Source organism: Macaca nemestrina, chromosome 17 (assembly GCF_043159975.1).
Source record: "Macaca nemestrina isolate mMacNem1 chromosome 17, mMacNem.hap1, whole genome shotgun sequence".
NCBI lineage: Eukaryota > Metazoa > Chordata > Mammalia > Primates > Cercopithecidae > Macaca > Macaca nemestrina.
In genome coordinates this window covers 15567108-15585549 of record NC_092141.1, presented here as the reverse complement: position 1 = coordinate 15585549, position 18442 = coordinate 15567108, and positions in this window count along the sequence as shown.

Below are 18442 nucleotides of genomic sequence, written 5' to 3'. Positions count from 1 at the left end.
TCAACTTTCTCTTCCATCAACTCTTCCCCTTGTTTTCCTTTACTGACTTTGCTCGAAATATGCAGCTTGTGGGGAAGGGACAGGAAATTGCACAAAAACCCTTGGAGACTCTTGGTGCCAGGGGTTGGCAGGGTGGCAGAAGGGCAAGAGCACTGCTTTTGGAGCTGGATGGCTTTAATCCTGGCTGTGTCCTCACCAGCTGCACGACCTTGGATGTGCTACCGAAACTCACTGCATATCTGTTTCCTCTTCTGTAGAATTTTCTTAGCTGCCTTTTTCTTGGATTATTGGAGGACCTCTAAACAAATGTATAACTTTTCACCTATTATAATTATGAAAAAAAATCAGCACATATAAATGCACTATGGTTAATCAGTGCCTTGCTTAATAGGTGCTGAAGTATCTTGTTGATTAAAGGAATACACAACCAAGAAAAGGGAAATTAACACTAATTTATCATTAGTGGGAGTTTTAAATGATAGATGGTTTTTGGAAGCCAATCTAGCATTATTTATCCATAACTTTAAAAACTCAGAAAGCCTTTTAATCCAGCAATTCCCCTTCTAGGAACACTGTTTTAAGAAAATAACCAAAGAGTGTATAAGGGTATCTGGTGTCACAGGTATAATAGTGAAAAAACTGGCAACATTCTAAATGCACAATAATGGGGAATTGGTCAAATAAATGATGTTTCAGTCATAGTGGATACAATGAATACACAATGTAGCCACTGCAAACGCCATGCTAGAAGTCTACCATTCAGTTTAGGAAACGGGCTTTGGTGCCTGGGATGAAGCCTGGCTCTGCCGCTTGCTAGCTCTGTGGACTTTGGCAAGTTTACCTAAGCTCGCAAAACATTAATTTTCCCATTTTTAAAGTGGTTATAATGATGCCAACCTCACTGGGTCAGAAAATCTGACAAGTGCTTAAGACAGCTGCGGGCAGGCTGCTGGAGCCCCAAGATGGCAGGAGTGATCAATTCACGGGAAAAGATGGAATACGTAAAATGAAATAACATATATTCCAATTATAGACCTTCTATAATTCCTAAGGAAATCGGTAAAGGAGTTTTGCACTGTTTGGTATAGTTTGATGATTTTCCATAAAGACTTATGATCAGGACCTGAGGTGCAGTTTTACTTAGTCTGATAAAAGTGTATCCACCAAGAGTCAGCTACATCCCTTTTGGCTGAGTCTGCAGTACGTTCCCACCAAGGGACTTTGGATACTAACTGCTTGGGTGGGGCCAGAAATGCAGCATTAGTGACTCTCAGTGCACCCTGGAAAGCCAGTAACGGCAATAATAAAAACTGACATTTTTATTGGGCACTTGCTGTCTGCCATGCACTATGCTAAGACTTTCCACAACACTATCGTAGTCACAGCAACCCTGCAACAGGGATCTATTACTACCTCTATTAAGTGAAGTGGAGGTATAGAGAAGTTAAAGAAAAGTGTCCAAGGTCCCATGGATATCAAGTGGTATAACCAGGAGCTACTGTATTCAAATGTATTGGCTCTCAACCAGGGAGTTTTGACTCAAGAAACACCTTGATGATATCCAAGGACATGTATTAGCAATTAGCTTTGTTAATCAATGGGATCTTGTGCATGTTTCTTCAATAAAATGGGCATTCCTCACATGCCCATTGTGAGGAAGCAATGAACTGATGCATAAAAAGCATCAGGTGGAGCATCGCAGCATAAAAAGCATCACAGCACCCAGGTGGAGTCATAATTTCCCAATTTATGGTTTGGCACTGTATCCCACAGAGGCCGAGGCGGGCAGATCACCTGAGGTCAGGAGTTCGAGACCAGCCTGGCCAACACTGCAAAACCTAGTCTCTACTAAAAATACAAAAATTAGCAGATCACCTGAGGTCAGGAGTTCGAGACCAGCCTGGCCAACATTGCAAAACCTAGTCTCTACTAAAAATACAAAAATTAGCTGGACATGGTGGAGGGCAACTGCAATCCCAGCTACTCGGGAGGCTGAGGCAGGAGAATCACTTGAACCCAGGAGGCAGAGGTTGCAGTGAGCCGAGATCCCACCACTGCACTCCGACCCTTCCAACAGGGCTCCAGAGATCATCGCCAAAGAACACGAGCTGATATGGTGAATTTATGTATTTGCTATCCCTGTGCTACTATTTCCTAGGTGTTCTGATGCTGTAATTTTAAATGAAGATGCAAGCTGTGAATGTATGTGGCTATCTTTTCCCATTCTTGAGTTGAAAGCAACTTCCTTTATAAGCCTTGTGCCATCTCCCGCAAACTGTCTTGCCCTCGTCCTTCTTTGGTCACCTCAGTCATCCTTGGAAAGAGGGACAGGGCCAGCTCTAATGTTAATAGCGGATGGTGGTAATAATAACATTCATTATTATTATTATTATTCCAAACACCAACTCTAACCACAAATCTTCTTTCTTTTGATACCTTCAAGAATCTTGTTTACTAGATGAAAGTAGTCTTAAAGTGAATATTATTAATTTTAGTAATAAATCCTTGAAATTACTAGTAATGATGTTAGGTATACATTTTCTTATCTCTTGTTTCTCAGCTACTCTCTAGCCATACACATCAGTTTGCAAATTCAATCTTATAAAAAGGAGTTTATTTACTCTCTAAGAAAATGGAACTGTGATGTGGATGAGGTGTCACCTGATGGTGGTTCTTCTGCTCCATGATCCAGACTGTAAGGCAGGTGCATTCTTGAAGACTTATCTGGGGATTTAACAGCTATGCATGACACAGTGAATCATACCTTTGAGCTCTGGGCCAAGAAGGTGTTGTCACATGTTGTGTAAACATCAGCCTCGTTCCCATTTCCTACTCTTCCAGTGAGCAGAGTATCAAGCTTCATAAAAAGCAAATGATATATGGAAGTTCAGTGGAAATAAGTTATTACAGAAGTGAATGGGGAAATAGTCTCAGAAACTTCTAGAAACTCACAAGTAGGCATATTCATTATCCAACTGAATATTTTAATGGTTTATTTGAGTTTTTCTTTGTTAGATGGAAAATGGGGAAATCGCTTCTGCTTTTTCAAGTATGGAAACCCAAAATGGGGTCTTCTCAGTTTGGGGTTATTTTTCTTTCTCTAGCTCCCTCAAGGAAGGCAGGGCAGGGGAGGGAAGTGAGGAAAACCAGCTAATGTTTGTGAGCATTTATTACATGCTAGGCACAGTTCTGGGAACTTTATACATTTTAACTCTTTTTAGTCCTTATGCCAGTCCTATGTAGTGAATACTTTTATCGTCCAATTTCATAGGAAATAAAGCCAATACATGAAGAAGAATTTGCCCACTTAGTATGTGGTTAAGCCAGGATTTGAGCACAGGGAGTCTTCCTCTAAAACTCTTGCTCTTAACATGTATATTATTCTGCTTCCTTATTTAAGACCATAGTTTTCAAGCTACAATCAATCCTCATTATTTGCAGATTCTGTATTTGTGAGTTGGTCTGGTCACTAAAATGTATTTGTCACCTCAAGATTCAGGCAGGGCACGGTGGCTTATGCCTGTAATCCCAGCACTTCGGGAGGCCGAGGCAGGCAGATCACCTGAGGTCAGGAGCTCGAGACCAACCTGGCCAACATTGCGAAACCTAGTCTCTACTAAAAATACGAAAATTAGCTGGGCATGGTGGAAGGCACCTGTAATCCCAGCTACTCGGGACGCTGAGGCAGGAGAGTCACTTGAACCCAAGAGGCGGAGTTTGCAGTAAGGAGATCACACCACTGCACTCCAGCCTGGAGGACAGAGCGAGACCCCATCTTAAAAAAAAAAAAAAAGGTTCGGCCTGGCACAGTGGTTCACACCTGTAATCCCAGCACTTTGGGAGGCCGAGACAGGCGGATCACGAAATCAGGAGATCGAGACCATCTGGCGAACAGAAAATACCAAAAAAAAAAAAAAAAAAAAGAAAAAAAGCTGGGCGTGGTGGCCGGCACCTGTAGTCCCAGCTACTCGGGAGGCTGAAGCAGAAGAATGGTGTGAACCCAGGAGGCGGAGCTTGCAGTGGGCCGAGATCGCGCCACTGCACTCCAGGCTGGGCCACAGAGCGAGATTCCGTCTCAAAAAACAAAAACAAACAAACAAACAAAAGATTCATACTCATGGCCTTTGTTCGGCTTCACAGACACACATATGCAACAAAGTGGCAAAAAATGTGAGTGTCTGAGATGTAAACAAAGTCTTTGCTTTCCTGTTTTGGCTCTCAGTACTGTAAATGAATGTCCTTTGTGAAGTATTTTAGGTATTTTAGTACAACTTTTAAACATTTTTTTGGTGCTTATCGTTGGTGATTTATTGTTTTTAAAGACCTCCAAGTGTAGTGCTGAAATGCTGTCTAGTGTTCCTAAGTGCAAGAAGGGTATGATGTGCCTTATGGAGAAAAAGCGTGTGTTAGATAAGCTTTGTCTGGGCATGAGTGACAGTGCAGCTAGTCAGGAAGTCAATGTTAATGAATCCACAACGTATACAAAATAGGTGTCTTTAAAAGAAAACATATATGAAACAAGGTTTTGTAGTTATTGCTTGGCAAAAATGTCAAGATGAATTAACTGTTTTTATTTTTGATTATCAATATATTAATATTTATAAAAATAACTTCAACTGTATTAAAATGTTTCATTACAATGAAAACTCTAAAACAGAATGGGAGAGTTACTCATCAATTGGAACTACCTTTAAACCTTCTCCTGGCCAGGCATAGTGGCTCACACCTGTAATCCCAGGCATGATTGGGAGGCTGAGGTGGATGGATCACCTGAGGTCAAGAGTTCAAGACTAGCCTGGTCAACGTGGTGAAACCCCGCCTCTACTACAAAAATACAAAAAATTAGCTGGGTGTAGTGATGCATTCCTGTAATCCCAGCTACTCAGGAGGCTGAGGCAGGAGAATTGCTTGAACCCAGGAGGTGGAGGTTGCAGTGAGCCGAGGTCGAGCCATTGCACTCCAGCCTGGGTGACAAGAGTGAAACTGTGTCTCAAACAAACAAATAAAAACCCCAAAACTTCTCCTTTGCAGAATTATGTAAGGATATTTTAGGCACCTGAGACACAGTGACCAATGGATGACAGCTCTTATGATGGTGACAGTGACAACATTCTGAGTCATTTCAGGTGGATTGGGGCAGAACAGAGAGGTGATTCCTAATGTAAGCATTAAACCCACACCCTGCTCCTACCCTTCCATTAATACAAAGTTCATGTTTCGTAAAAATTAAATGATGTACCCAAGCCACTGTAAATGAAACACTAAAGGTGAAATTCTTTTTTTTTTTTTTTGAGATGGACTCTTGCTCTGTTGCCCAGGCTGGAGTGCAGTGGTATGATCTCCGCTCACTGCAAGCTCTGCCTCCCAGGTTCACGCCATTCTCTTGCCTCAGCCTCCTGAGTAGCTGGGACTACAGGCACCACGCCCAGCTAATTTCTTTCTTTTTTGTTGTTGTTGTTGTATTTTTAGTAGAGACAGGGTTTCACCATGTTAGCCAGGATGGTCTTGATCTCCTGATCTCGTGATCCACCTGCCTCGGCCTCCCAAAGTGCTTGAGCCACCACACCTGGCCAAAGGTGAAATTCTTAAAAAAAAATTCTGTACTAGGCAAGAAGGTGAATTCACCACGTAAGAACTCAGCTGTGTCTTACTGTAATCTGCTATTATTTTGCAAAGGTTTGTTCTTACTGTTTCCGGTCTGACATCTTAAAGGTTTTCCAGTTCAATTTGAGATGGCATTCATCATTCAAAGATTGAATTTTCTAATTTGTATGGTGGTTGCTTGGAGTCTGGCCTTGAGATAAATGAGGTTCATTTATTTTTGCAAAGAAACAGAACTGCAGAATTATGTATTTCTAGATTTATAAGAAAATTCCAATGTGAGTTCATTTCCCCTCCCTATCTATACAGATGAAGAAATTAAGACCCCCCATTTAGTGACTGAGATGGCCTCAGGTCTAGATCCTACGACTTTTGCTCAAGGTGCTTCCTAGCACACTCTCTCCCTCGAGTCTATGAAACAATTCTTATCTTCTCAGAAGAAAGGAAAGCAAGACCAGGGTGTTCTCTGCCCGTTTTCGTCACTCTGCCTAGCGGTGGTCAGCACTTTAGATGGTATCTGAGCTCAGTTAATGCCTGAGTAGAAAAAGTACATCATTCATCTGACCAGCCACCTTCTGATTGTATGTAATTAACCCAGAGTGACTCAAAATGAATGCATCAGTGCAAATTCTTCCAAGCTGGAAAAGTCTTTCGAAGCTCATCCTACTGATCCTGGGTAGGCTTTTCCTCTGTGGCCCTTGACACAATTGAAGTAGGTCCATTTGCTGTTCACCAAGTTCCAGGTACTGTTTGTTCTATGCCTGCCACATCTTACATCATTAAATGCTTCCAGAGTTCTGTGCTCCAGTGATGATGGAGGCATGACCATCATGTCTATTATAAAGTCAGGAAAGACAAAGTATAGAGATGTGCTTATCTCATAGCTTTTGGGCCAATGAGGCAAGATTCGGACCCGGGCAGTCCCACCACCATGCTAATATTTCTTTTTAGCAGTAAGGCTCCTGTGTGGTAGATCTGGAATGCAGGTAGTGCAGGTAGACAGATCTGGGTTAGAATTTCAGCTCTGCCAGCTGACCTTCATCCAGGTACCTAAACTCTTGGATCTTTCATTTTCCCAGTTCTAAAATAGGAAGAATAATACCTACCTAGTGACCAGGTTTTACAAGTATATCTGTAATTCCAAAGATGTAACACAGTTTTGAGATTATTTAGCTGAATTCGCATTTCTAAGTGTGTATGAGAGAACTAAGGATGGGTGTGAGGGTGAGATAAAGGGGGGAAGTGCTTTTCTTTGGCTGTATCTATACACCACTAACAAAAACTCACCCAATTTTCTAGATACCAAGTTCTTAGTAAGCAATAAATCCTCAACCATAAAAATCAACTTTTCTGCAAGTGGCACCTTTTCTTGAGGAGGTATTTGCTTTCCTCCTCCTTCAATAGACCACGGTCCATGAATTCCTGGAATAGCTTCACTGTAAAAGCCAAAATCCGGGACATCTACAATCGACTCTCTGGACTGTGTCTGTGTTCACTCCCACTGGCTGGAATTTTTTTATGGGAGTTCGGACAAAGGCCATTTTGTGGCTACTCCCTCTGCCCCCTGCTCAGAACTGGCTCTCCTGGAATGCACTAATTGCAGCTGAACAAAAGGACGCTTTATGTCTCTCTGTACTCCATGGCTGTGCATTGATTCTTTATGGCACTAATATCAAAACTGCCAGTGTTTCCTCTCACGGCACCAGAACACGTTGGTCTCCTTGCAGTCCCAGGAAAGTGCTTGAGAAGCTGCAGTCTGCAAGAAATGACAGGCTTCATTTATCCAGCAGCTTGTGGAGAAAAGCACCTTCCATGCATTGTAAGGATCCTTTTTGTCTGTTTGGGCCCTTGTAGTTGTGAATGACTCAAGTGTGGAGAACTATTCAGCACTAGTCATAAGTATGAGTTGTACCAGCTTGATGTGGAGCTCAGAAGCAACCTGGCCTGACTCGGAGAGCTTTCAAGAAGTCATTATGAAGAGCCAGGGAAGGGCACCACAAGGAGGTGGAGTGAACATCCAGATAAAAATGACTTGAAATATTAAGTTCATGACAGCACCAAGAAATAAGATAAGTACCATGAGTCAGTAAGGATAGGGAGAGGCAGTTCTCCAAGGTGGGGGCAGACCAGAAGAGCAGAAGATGTAAACCAGAGGGCATCCCAGTAAAAGGCTGCTGTGCAGATGTGGTGGGGCGAGGAAGCCCCAGGCCCAGAGTCTAGGTAGAAACACGGGCACAGGCGGAGTCCTGGGGCTTTCTTCAGGGCAATTAGTTGGAAGGTCAGGCGGCTAAGGCAGCCCCTTCCCCCAGTCTCAACTTCTGCTATGCAGCAAGAAGCCGTGACTGCAGATAGTGTGGTGGGTAACTGGGGCTCAGAAAGAAGGAGGTACCCTGGAGCCTACTACTGCAGCCAAAGAGGGATAGAGACCTGTCCATACCCATTAAACCCCTCTGCACATTCACCAAGAGCAAGAGACGTAGACAATAAACCGCATCCACAGACAGGCAAAGAGGAAATTCCCAATACAAAGAGAAGAGCAAAAATCACCAGACACTCCAGAAAAACAAACTCATGAAACAAAACCGCTAAGCTGGCCGGGTGCGGTGGCTTACGCCTGTAATCCCAGCACTTTGGGAGGCTGACGTGGGCAGATGACCTGAGGTCAGGAGTTCGAGACCAGCCTGACCAACATGGAGAAACCCTGTCTCTACTAAAAATACAAAATTAACTGGGCATAGTGGTGCATGCCTGTAATCCCAGCTACTCAAGAGGCTGAGGCAGGAGAATCACTTGAATCCAGGAGGCGGAGGTTGCGGTGAGCCAAGATCACACCATTGAACTCCAGCCTGGGCAACAAGAGCAAAACTCTGTCTCAAAAAACAAAAACAAAAACAACAACAAAATAAAAACAAAAACAAAAACAAAAAACCCAACAAAACACCAAGCTTAACAAGGCGGAGAAGGAAATTATCTTCTAAGGAAATAGTGAAAATGACCAAATACTTTAAAGATTATTAACATCTTATGATGGGTTACTTGCCGGGAGTCGCCACAAAATAAGAATAGTTGGTATCAAACAAGAACCAAGTAGAAACTTTACAAATTTAAAATAAGGTGACTTTTAAGAAACTTCAGTATAGTGAATGAATAACCAAATGTGAAAACTAAATCAGTGGGCTAAATGTCCAAACCAAGAAAGTCTTCCTAATTTTTTCTTAAATTTAAAATTAGGCAAGTTTAGTTTGTTGTAAAATATATTACCACCTTAATTACTTTTGAGTGTACAGTTCAGGGGCATTAAGTACATTCATATTGTTGTGTGACCATCACCACCATCCATCCAGAGAACTCTTCCTAGCTTGCAAATCCCAAACTCTGTACCCATTAAACAACCTCCCACCACAACTCAACCCAGCCCCTGGCAACCACCATTCTACTTTCTATCTCTATGAATTTAACTACTCTAGGTCTCTTATGTAAGTGGAATCATTCAGTATTTGTCCTTTTGTGGCTGGCTTATTTCACTCTGCATTATTCTCTCAAGGTTCAACCATGTTGTAGCATATGTCAGAATTTCCTTTCTTTCTAAAGCTGAATAATATTCCCTCGTCTGAAATACCACACCTTGTTTCTCCATTCATCTGTCAGTGGACACTGGGTTGTTTATACCTTTTGACTGTTGTGACTGTTTATGCCATGTCCCTGATTTTTATGCTATAGAACAAACCATTGAAAGAATATAATAAAAGGTAAGATATGTATAGATTCAGGACCTCCAAATATCAAAATTTGAGATGGTTTGAGGAGAGGTAGAAAACTTAAATAAAATAATAACCACAGAAAAATTGAAAAGGCAGTCAAAAATCTAACCCTTAAAAAGATAGAAGACTCGGATCCTTTTATGGACACATTCTACCAGAGGCTATGTGATATTAACTCTTCTAGAGCATAGAAAAAATGCAAACGTTCTTCATTCATGCCACAAGTGTAACTTTGAAACTGGACAAGAGTAGAAGGAAAAAGAAAACACCTATTAAAACATGGCAGATCAAATATCTATGTGTATCTTTTTTCTTTTTCCTACTCTTCACCCAAGACCACTCTAACATAACTTTATAGAAACCCAAAAGGTACTCAAGCCCAGGAGGACTCAGAAGACAAGACAGGAGCCACCAGTGCGTGAGAGATTTAAACCAATTTCTGGAATATGGAAAACAGATGGGAGAGAGGAACTGACTTAGCAAAGAGGCAAAAACTGCATTCTAAATTTAGTTGAGTAGGGGATACTGGAAGAAAACAGGTGACTTCATTCATAGAGTCCATAAAGCTCTTTAGAGAGTCTGGTGTGGAAAGCATCAGGTCCCACAGAAAGTGGGAGGCAAGCTAGGGCCTGCAGAAAGGCTACAGAAGCACAGACTTTCTCCACAGTTGGGGGTCTCCAGATTGCTCTAGCCTGACCTCTGCTCCATGTAGAAAGTTACAGGTTTATTTTACAGATAGATTAGATAGAAGGAGTTCTGGTCTTGGACATTTCAGGTACAATGAGGTAGTGTGGTACAGGGATGAAAATGGGTATGAAATGAAGCTCTGCATCCTTCTGCTCTCTTCCCTGACTCTGCTCACAGTATGCCCACAGCCACGTACAAGGACGTGATTTGGAAAATTCTGACCCAGAGAAAATAGCTCCATTCACTGACACCTGGAGGTGCCCAAGTGTGGCAGCTGCTGCTTGACAAGTCTTGGCTGTGTATTTTGAGCCTGCAGTCATCTTTTTAGTGCCCCCAAGACTCTGAAACATACATGGGCAATCAAGTTTCATCAGACATTTGGGGGAAGGGTCCAAAACAAACATAAGAAACCAGGTAAGAAATTAAGCAGGACAGAGAAGAAACCTTCAAAAATACTGTAACACTGATGTCTCCAAAGAGGTGAGAGGTGACATTGTATTCATACAATAAGAACCTCATTCTCAGAAAAAACAAATCAGACAATAAAGGTCCTTGGATATTTAAAGTATCACAGCAAAATAAACATTAGAGGAAACTGGGAAATACAATTGAGAAAATCTTCTAAAATTGTAAAGATGTCATGCAAAGAAATGGAAAATTGTAGAGAAACAATAAGAACATTAAAAGATTTTTGTTTTTTTGAGATGGAGTCTCACTCTGTCTCCCAGGCTGGAGTACAGTGATGCAATCTTGGCTCACTGCAACCTCCACCTCTTGGGTTCAAGTGATTCTCCTGCCTCAGCCTCCCGAGTATCTGGGATTACAGGCATGCACCACCACACCTGGCTAATGTTTGTAATTTTAGTTGAGATGAGTTTTTACCATGTTGGCCAGGCTGGTCTCGAACTCCTGACCTCAGGTGATCCACCCTCCTCAGCCTCCCAAAGTGTTGGGATTACAGGCATGAGTCACTGTGCCTGGCCTAAAGCATCTCTTCAAGAAAAACAAAATTCATCTAATAGGAGATCCAGAGGAAATGAACAGGAGGAAATTATCTAAGACATGGTACAAGAAAACTTTCTAGAACTGAAGGACATGACAGTCCAGGTAATAACAGATAAGCAAGGATCGAGAACTATTACAAGTAAAACAAACAAAGTGAACAAATAAAAACGACAACAACCAACTCATGACATGTCTATCTTTTATGAAATTTCAGAACAATAGGAATTAAGAAAAGACACTGAAAGATGAAAGAGGGAAAACAGGTCTCATAAAGAAAGAATTGGGAATCAATGTGGTTTCACACAACCTTGGAAGGCAGAAGGAAAAATATTTTCAAACTAGAATTTAATAGTGAGACAAATAGCTAATCGAGTGTATAAGTGAAGAATAATGACATTTTTAGAATACAATTATTTGCCACATAAAGACATTCCAGTCAACAATGAACCTGCATATAACGGACGTCCCATAGGATTGTAACGGAGGTGGAAAGTTCCTATTACTTAGTGACGTCATAGTCTTTGTAATGTCATAGCACAACACATTACTCATGCAAACCTATGATAAAAAAGTAAACCAGGCAAATCACTATGAACATATTTATGAAAGGAGTTACACTTCCTCCAGAAGAGCTTCAGGCAGGTCCTCCAGGAAGTATTTCAGAAGAAGACGTTGTTATCATAGGAGATGACGGCTCCCTGTGTGTTAGTGCCCCTGAGGACCTTCTAGTGGGATAAGACACGGATATGGGGGACAATCATATTGGTGATCCTGACCATGTGTAGGCCTAGGCTAATGTGTGTGTTTGTATCTTAGTTTTTATAAACAAGTTTAAAAAGTAAAAAAATAAAAAATAAAAATTTAAAATGGAAATTAGCTTATAAAATGAGGATATGAAGATAGAGAATTTTCTTTTCTTTTTTTTTTTTTTTGAGACGGAGTTTTGCTCTTGTTGCCTGGGCTGGAGTGCAATGATGCGATCTCGGTTTGCCACAACCTCTACCTCCCACGTTCAAGTGATTCTCCTGCCTCAGCCTCCCGAGTAGCTGGGATTACAGGCATGCGCCACCACGCCCGGCTAATTTTGTATTTTTAGTAGAGATGGGATTTCTCCATGTTGGTCAGGCTGGTCTCAAACTCCCAACCTCAGGTGATCTGCCCACCTCAGCCTCCCAAAGTGCTGGGATTCCAGGCCCGAGCCACTGCACCCAGCCGAGAATAGTTTTATATAGCCATACAATGTGTTTGTGTTTTTAGTGTTATTATAAAAAGTTTACAAATAGTAAAGTGTACAAAGTAAAAAAAAAAAAAAAAAAAATTAACAGTAAGCTAAGGTTAGTTTATTATTGAAGAAAAAAATTATTTAAATGAATTTAGTGTAGCCGAAGTGCAGAGTGTTTATAAAGTCTGCAGTCACATACGGCAATGTTCTAGGACTTCACCTTCACCCACCACTCACTCAGCAACTCACCCAGAGCAACTTCCAGTCCTGTAGGTTCCATTCATAGTAAGTGCCCTGTACAGGTATATACCATTTTAAATCTTTTGTACCGTATTTTTACTGTACAGTTTCTGTTTTTCGATATGTTCGGATACATAAATGCTTACCATTGTGTGACAGTTGCCAGCAGTATTCAGTGTGATCACCCGCTATACAGGTTTGTAGTCTGGGAGCAATAGGCTAGACCATATAGCCCAGGGGTGTAGCAGGCTGTACCATCTAGATTTGTGTATGTCACTCTGCTATGTTCTCACAAGGACGAAATCACCCAACAACACATTTCTCGGAACCTATCCCTGTCGTTAGGCAACGGATGGTTCTACGGGAAATCACAAATTTTACTGGCCACAAACCCTTGCATAGGAAGCTATAAGGATTTATTCCACTAAAATGGGAGAAAAAAAAATGAACATGAAGAAGGCAAGGGAGCCAAGAAACAGGGTATTTAATAGAGAAAAAAAAAATGGCAAGTGGAAATCCCTGGATGTTATCTGTGTAGAGGCCTAATGAGCCTCAAGAGGCCCAAGTCTTGAGAACTTGGGGGGACAAAATAGAATTGACAAATGATTGGATACATTGAGCATTTGGAACACACGGTTCACAAGCGTGCGGCAGATGTGAACAAAATGCAACAGAGTCATACAGGGAAATTATGTGAAGAAAAAATAAGCAAGTAAAAATATGCAAGTTTAAATATTTTAATGTATTAAATCTACTACTTGGCTTTGCAGTGAACAATATTTGCTTAATTGAAATCATGTAAACATCGATTCTTGGTAATAAAATTCTACTGTGAGACTCCATGGTTGGGAAAGTGGTCCTGAAGGTGTAAGACGCAAAAATCATCAGTTACTATTGCAGGACATCAACAAATCACACACAACATTGGCACATTAATTAACAGGTAGAACTGGGAGTTGAAAAGAAATGGGTAAAGGAACTGCTTTTCATTGTTATAAATCTTTTCATAGAATTTTATTTTGGGGCCGGGCGCAGTAGCTCACACCTGTAATCCCAGCACTTTGGGAGGCTGAGGAGGGCAGATGACCTGAGGTCAGGAGTTCGAGACCAGCCTGACCAACATAGCGAAACCCCATCCTACTAAAAATGCAAAATTAGCCCAGCATGGTGGTACATGCTTGTAATCCCAGCTACTTGGGAGGCTGAGGCAGGACAATTGCTTGAACCTGGGAGGCGGTGGTTGCAGTGAGCTGAGATCATGCCATTGCACTCCAGCCTGGGCAACAAGAGTGCAAAAAGAAAAAAAAAAAAGGATTTTATTTTTAAACTTTTTATAAACATATAAAAGATAATTCCAGATAAGAATATTTATTAATGTATTTCACCTTATTAACCAAATACAAGTTAAAAATCAAATGTGTATGCTGAAAAGACATTTGAAATATTCAGTATGTAATCTTCCTAAAAACTCTTGGGAAAATGGGAATTGGTGAACGCTTCCTCTATCGGGGGTCCCTAACCCCTGGTTGTGGGGGTACTGGTCCGCAGCCTGTTAGGAACCAGGCGGCAGAGCAGGAGGTGAGTGGTGGGCAAGCGAGCATTACCGCCTGAGATCAGCAGTAGCATTAGGTTCTCAAAGGAGGGCAAACCCTATTGGGCACTGTGCATGCGAGGGATCTAGGTTGCATGCTCCTGATGAGAATATAATGCCTGATGATCTGAGGTGGAACAGTTTCATTCCAAAGCATCACATCCCCCCAACTCCCCATTTGTGGAAAAATTGTCTTTCACGAAATTGGTCCTTCGTGCCAAAAAGGTCGAGGACCATTGCAGTTGATAAAATATATTAAATCCACCCTTACACTTAAGAGGACGCATGCATAGTGGTTCAGCGCACAGACTTGGGGCTGAATGTTTCCAGATTGTGGCGCACACAGAATATGGGCTTCTCAGGCTGGCTTAGTCCCACTGGTCGCCCTGGGGCTAGAGGTCAGTACCCATTTGCAACCCTGTGGCTCACTGGGTGGGAAACGCTGGTATCAAGAATGACAAACAAACAAACAACAAGAGACCAGCAACTCAGCAGAAAAGCAGACAAAGGATATGAACAGACAATTGATAAAAGAAAATAGAAATAGGCCTTAATCTACTCAAGCTCATTAATTATAAGAGAATGATAAATACAACTACTTGTCATATTGCCAAAATTCTAAAAGTTGAATAACACCTAATGTTGGTCATTGTGGGGAAACATATATTTAATTCAATCCCAATTATATTATTAACAAATTTGGAGGGAGTGGCAGGTGCAGGCAGGACCAGGAAATCCTAGAGAGAAATCAAACTGAAACAATGTCTTTAGTGGGGAAAAAGACTAGATATCAACATTATGAATGTACACTCCCTTGACACAGAAATTCTACTTTCAGAGGCTCACTCTACAAATATTTACCTAGATTTGTAACGTAATTTTAAAGTTTGAAAACAATCTAAATATCTTTCAACATGACAGGTTAAATAAATTATGAATGAAATAGATGAATAGAAAGAATGAGGCTGCTTTATACACATAACGGAAAAAGACTATCAGTCTGTGTGAGAATAAAGATTTGGAGTAGTATGTAGAGAACACTAATAATTGTGTAAAATATGTAAATAAGTAAATACTTATTGGGCTATCTCTGGAAGGACTTAAAAGAACTGATAAAAAATTGCCTTCTCCTTCAAACTGGGTGGATAGTGGGCAGGGAGACAGCTATATTTTGGATTTTGTACTATGCACATTTAGAATATCTGTTTTGTTTTTTTTTTTTTTTTTTGAGACGGAGTCTCGCTCTCTCGCCCAGGCTGGAGAGCAGGGCGCGATCTTGGCTCATGGCAAGCTCCACTTACCAAGTTCACGCCATTCTCCTACCTCAGCCTCCTGAGTAGCTGGGACTATAGGCACCTGCCACCATGCCTGGCTAATTTTTTGAATCTTTTGTAGAGACCGGATTTCATTGTGTTAGCCAGGATGGTCTCGATCTCCTGACCTCGTGATCCACCTGCCTTGGCCTCCTAAAGTGCTAGGTTTACAGGTGTGAGCCAGTGTGCCCGGCCAGAATATCATTTTAAAAGTCCATTAGAATGACAGAAAGAGAAAACAGATGGTTAACAGTGCTCGCCTTTGAGCACTGAAGGGGGTGAGAGAGGAGGGAGAGTAATGAGAAAATTGTTAGATTTTCTTCCACGAGCTTACGTGTCGCTTGACTTGCTACAAGGAGGATACAGAAACATACTAAATTTAAATTTAAAAAGAATTAAAAAGTCACAAGGCCAAGTTATTCAAGACAGGGCACCCTCTACGTGCTCTTTAAACACATTTTATTACTCTGAAGTTTATTTCAAAGTGAACCAACACTTCATCCTCCCGTCATTTCCAGCTAGAGCTACACCTAGTTTGCATTGGGACCTCTTTTTGTGGAGAACTTCTTCAAGAAGCTTGTCCACACATTGATAAATCTGAAACTTCAGAGCAAAGCCTAGATGTCCATCCCCAGGTGTGAAGATGATGAACTCCCACACAGTCTTGATACCATCAGGTGAAGCTCACGTGTGCTCCACGAAAGCCACATTGGATTGGGCTGGGAATGTTCTACCCTGGAGTTGGGGTACCTGGGTTCGAGTCTAGATTCTTCCAATTGTGTGGCTTTAAGCAACTTGTTGAACATCTCTAAGCTTTACTTTGGTTTTCTTGTTTGTAAAGAAATGGGATTGAACTGGATGATTTTTAGTTTCCTTTGATTTCTAATATTCTTCGCTTTGTGGAACAAGAGGAAGAGGTCAGCGATTAATCTTCCCCAGAAAAAAAAGTGCAAGCATGTATACTTTTCACTTCCTGGGGAACAAAATATTCGTGCCAGAATAAGACATTAATAAAAATAAAACCACTTGGCCTCCTTTCTAGTTCTAAAAGTCTAGTATTCTTTCTGTTGTGTGAATAATCATCGACACTAAATAGAGGGTGGTCTATGTGTGTTGCTATTGTGAGACAGAACTAAGTTGAGAAAAAATGTTCTAATTATCAAAATGTTCTAATTATCATTTTTCTTGAGGTCCTGAAATGACTATTCTGTGGCGTCCAGAGCCCCTTCTGGGGAAGCTAGCAGACACTGAGGCAACTGTACTAAATATATTAGCTAATATTGGCTGGGAGCGGTGGCTCACGCCTGTAATCCCAGCAATTTCGGAGGCCAAGGAGAGCGGATCACCTGAGGTCAGGCGTTCGAGACCAGCCTGGCCAACATGGCGAAACCCCATCTTTACTAAAAAATACAAAAAACTAGCCAGCTGTGGTGGCAAGCTCTTGTAATCTTAGCTACTTGGGAGGCTGAAGCAGGAGAACGGCTTGAACCTGGGTAGCGGAGGTTGCAGTGAGCCAAGATTGTGCCACCACATGCCAGTCTGGGTGACAGAATGAGACTCCATCTCAAAACAAACAAACAAAAAGTTAGCTAATATTTAATTCAAAAACATGTTCTTTTTTTTTTTTTTTTTTTTTTTTTTTTTTTTTTTTTTTTTGGAGTCTCGCTGTGTGGCCCAGGCTAGAGTGCAGCGGCCCGATCTCGGCTCACCGCAAGCTCCACCTCCCGGGTTCGCCATTCTCCCGCCTCAGCCTCCGAGTAGCTGGGACTACAGGTGCCCGCCACCACGCCCAGCTAGTTTTTTGTATTTTTTTAGTAGAGACGGGGTTTCACCATGTTAGCCAGGATGGTCTCGATCTCCCGACCTCGTGATCCACCCGCCTTGGCCTCCCAAAGTGCTGGGATTACAGGCTTGAGCCACCGCGCCCGGCCAAAAACATGTTCTTAAATATTATTTGTAGCCAAGCAAACACACTTGAGCAGAAAAGCAGGCAAAATGCCCTCTGCCTAAATATATACAAACTCTGAGCCTGTGATATTTCCTAGGTCATGTTAGTCCCTGTAGATTGGTGTTGCCACTTGGAGCCCTGTGTAAGAAGGAAACTGTAGGCCTGGCACGGTGGCTCACGCCTGTAATCCTAACAGTATGGGAGGCCAAGGTGGGTGGATTGCCTGACCTCAGGAGTTTGAGACCAGCCTGGGCAATATGGTGAAACCCCGTCTCTACTAAAATACAAAAGATTAGCTGGGTGTGGCAGCATGCGCCTCGGGGGGCTGAGCTAGGACAACTGCTAGAACCCAGGAGGTGGAGGTTGCAGTGAGCCGAGATGGTGCCACTGCATTCCAGCCTGAGCGACAGAGCAAGACTCCATCTCAAAAAAAAAAAAAAAAGAAGGAACCTGGAACCTGTAGTTTTTGGTGTATAGGTTTTTCACATTCTCGATTATTCCTGGGTATTTTATTCTTTTGGATGCTATTGTGAACGGAGTTGTTTTCTTAATTTTCTTTCAGATTGTTCATTGCTGGTACATAGAAGCATAATGTGTTTTTCAGTGTTGATCACACCTGCAATTTTGCTGAATTGATTTATTTGCCCCAATAGGTTTTCTTCGGATCTGAGATTTTCTATATATATATAGAATCATGTTACCTGTGAACAGAAATAGTTTTGTTATTTCTTTTTTATTTGGCTGCCTTTTATCTTTTTCTTGCCTAATTGCTCTGGCTAGGACTTCCAGTATAGTGTTGAGTATCAGTGGTGAAAGTAGGCATTCTTGTCTTTTTCCTGATCTTAGGAGGAAAGCTTTCAGTCTTTCACCATTGAATATGATGCCAGCAATGGGCTTTTCACAAATACCCTTTATCCTATTGGGAAGTGTTCTGAGCGTTTTTACGAAGAATATGTGTTGTATATTGTCAAATGTTTTTTAAGCAGCAATTCAAATGATCATGTGGGTTTTTTCCTTTCATTTTACTAATGCAATGGATTATCTCTACTGTCTTTTAAAAAAATGTTGAACCAC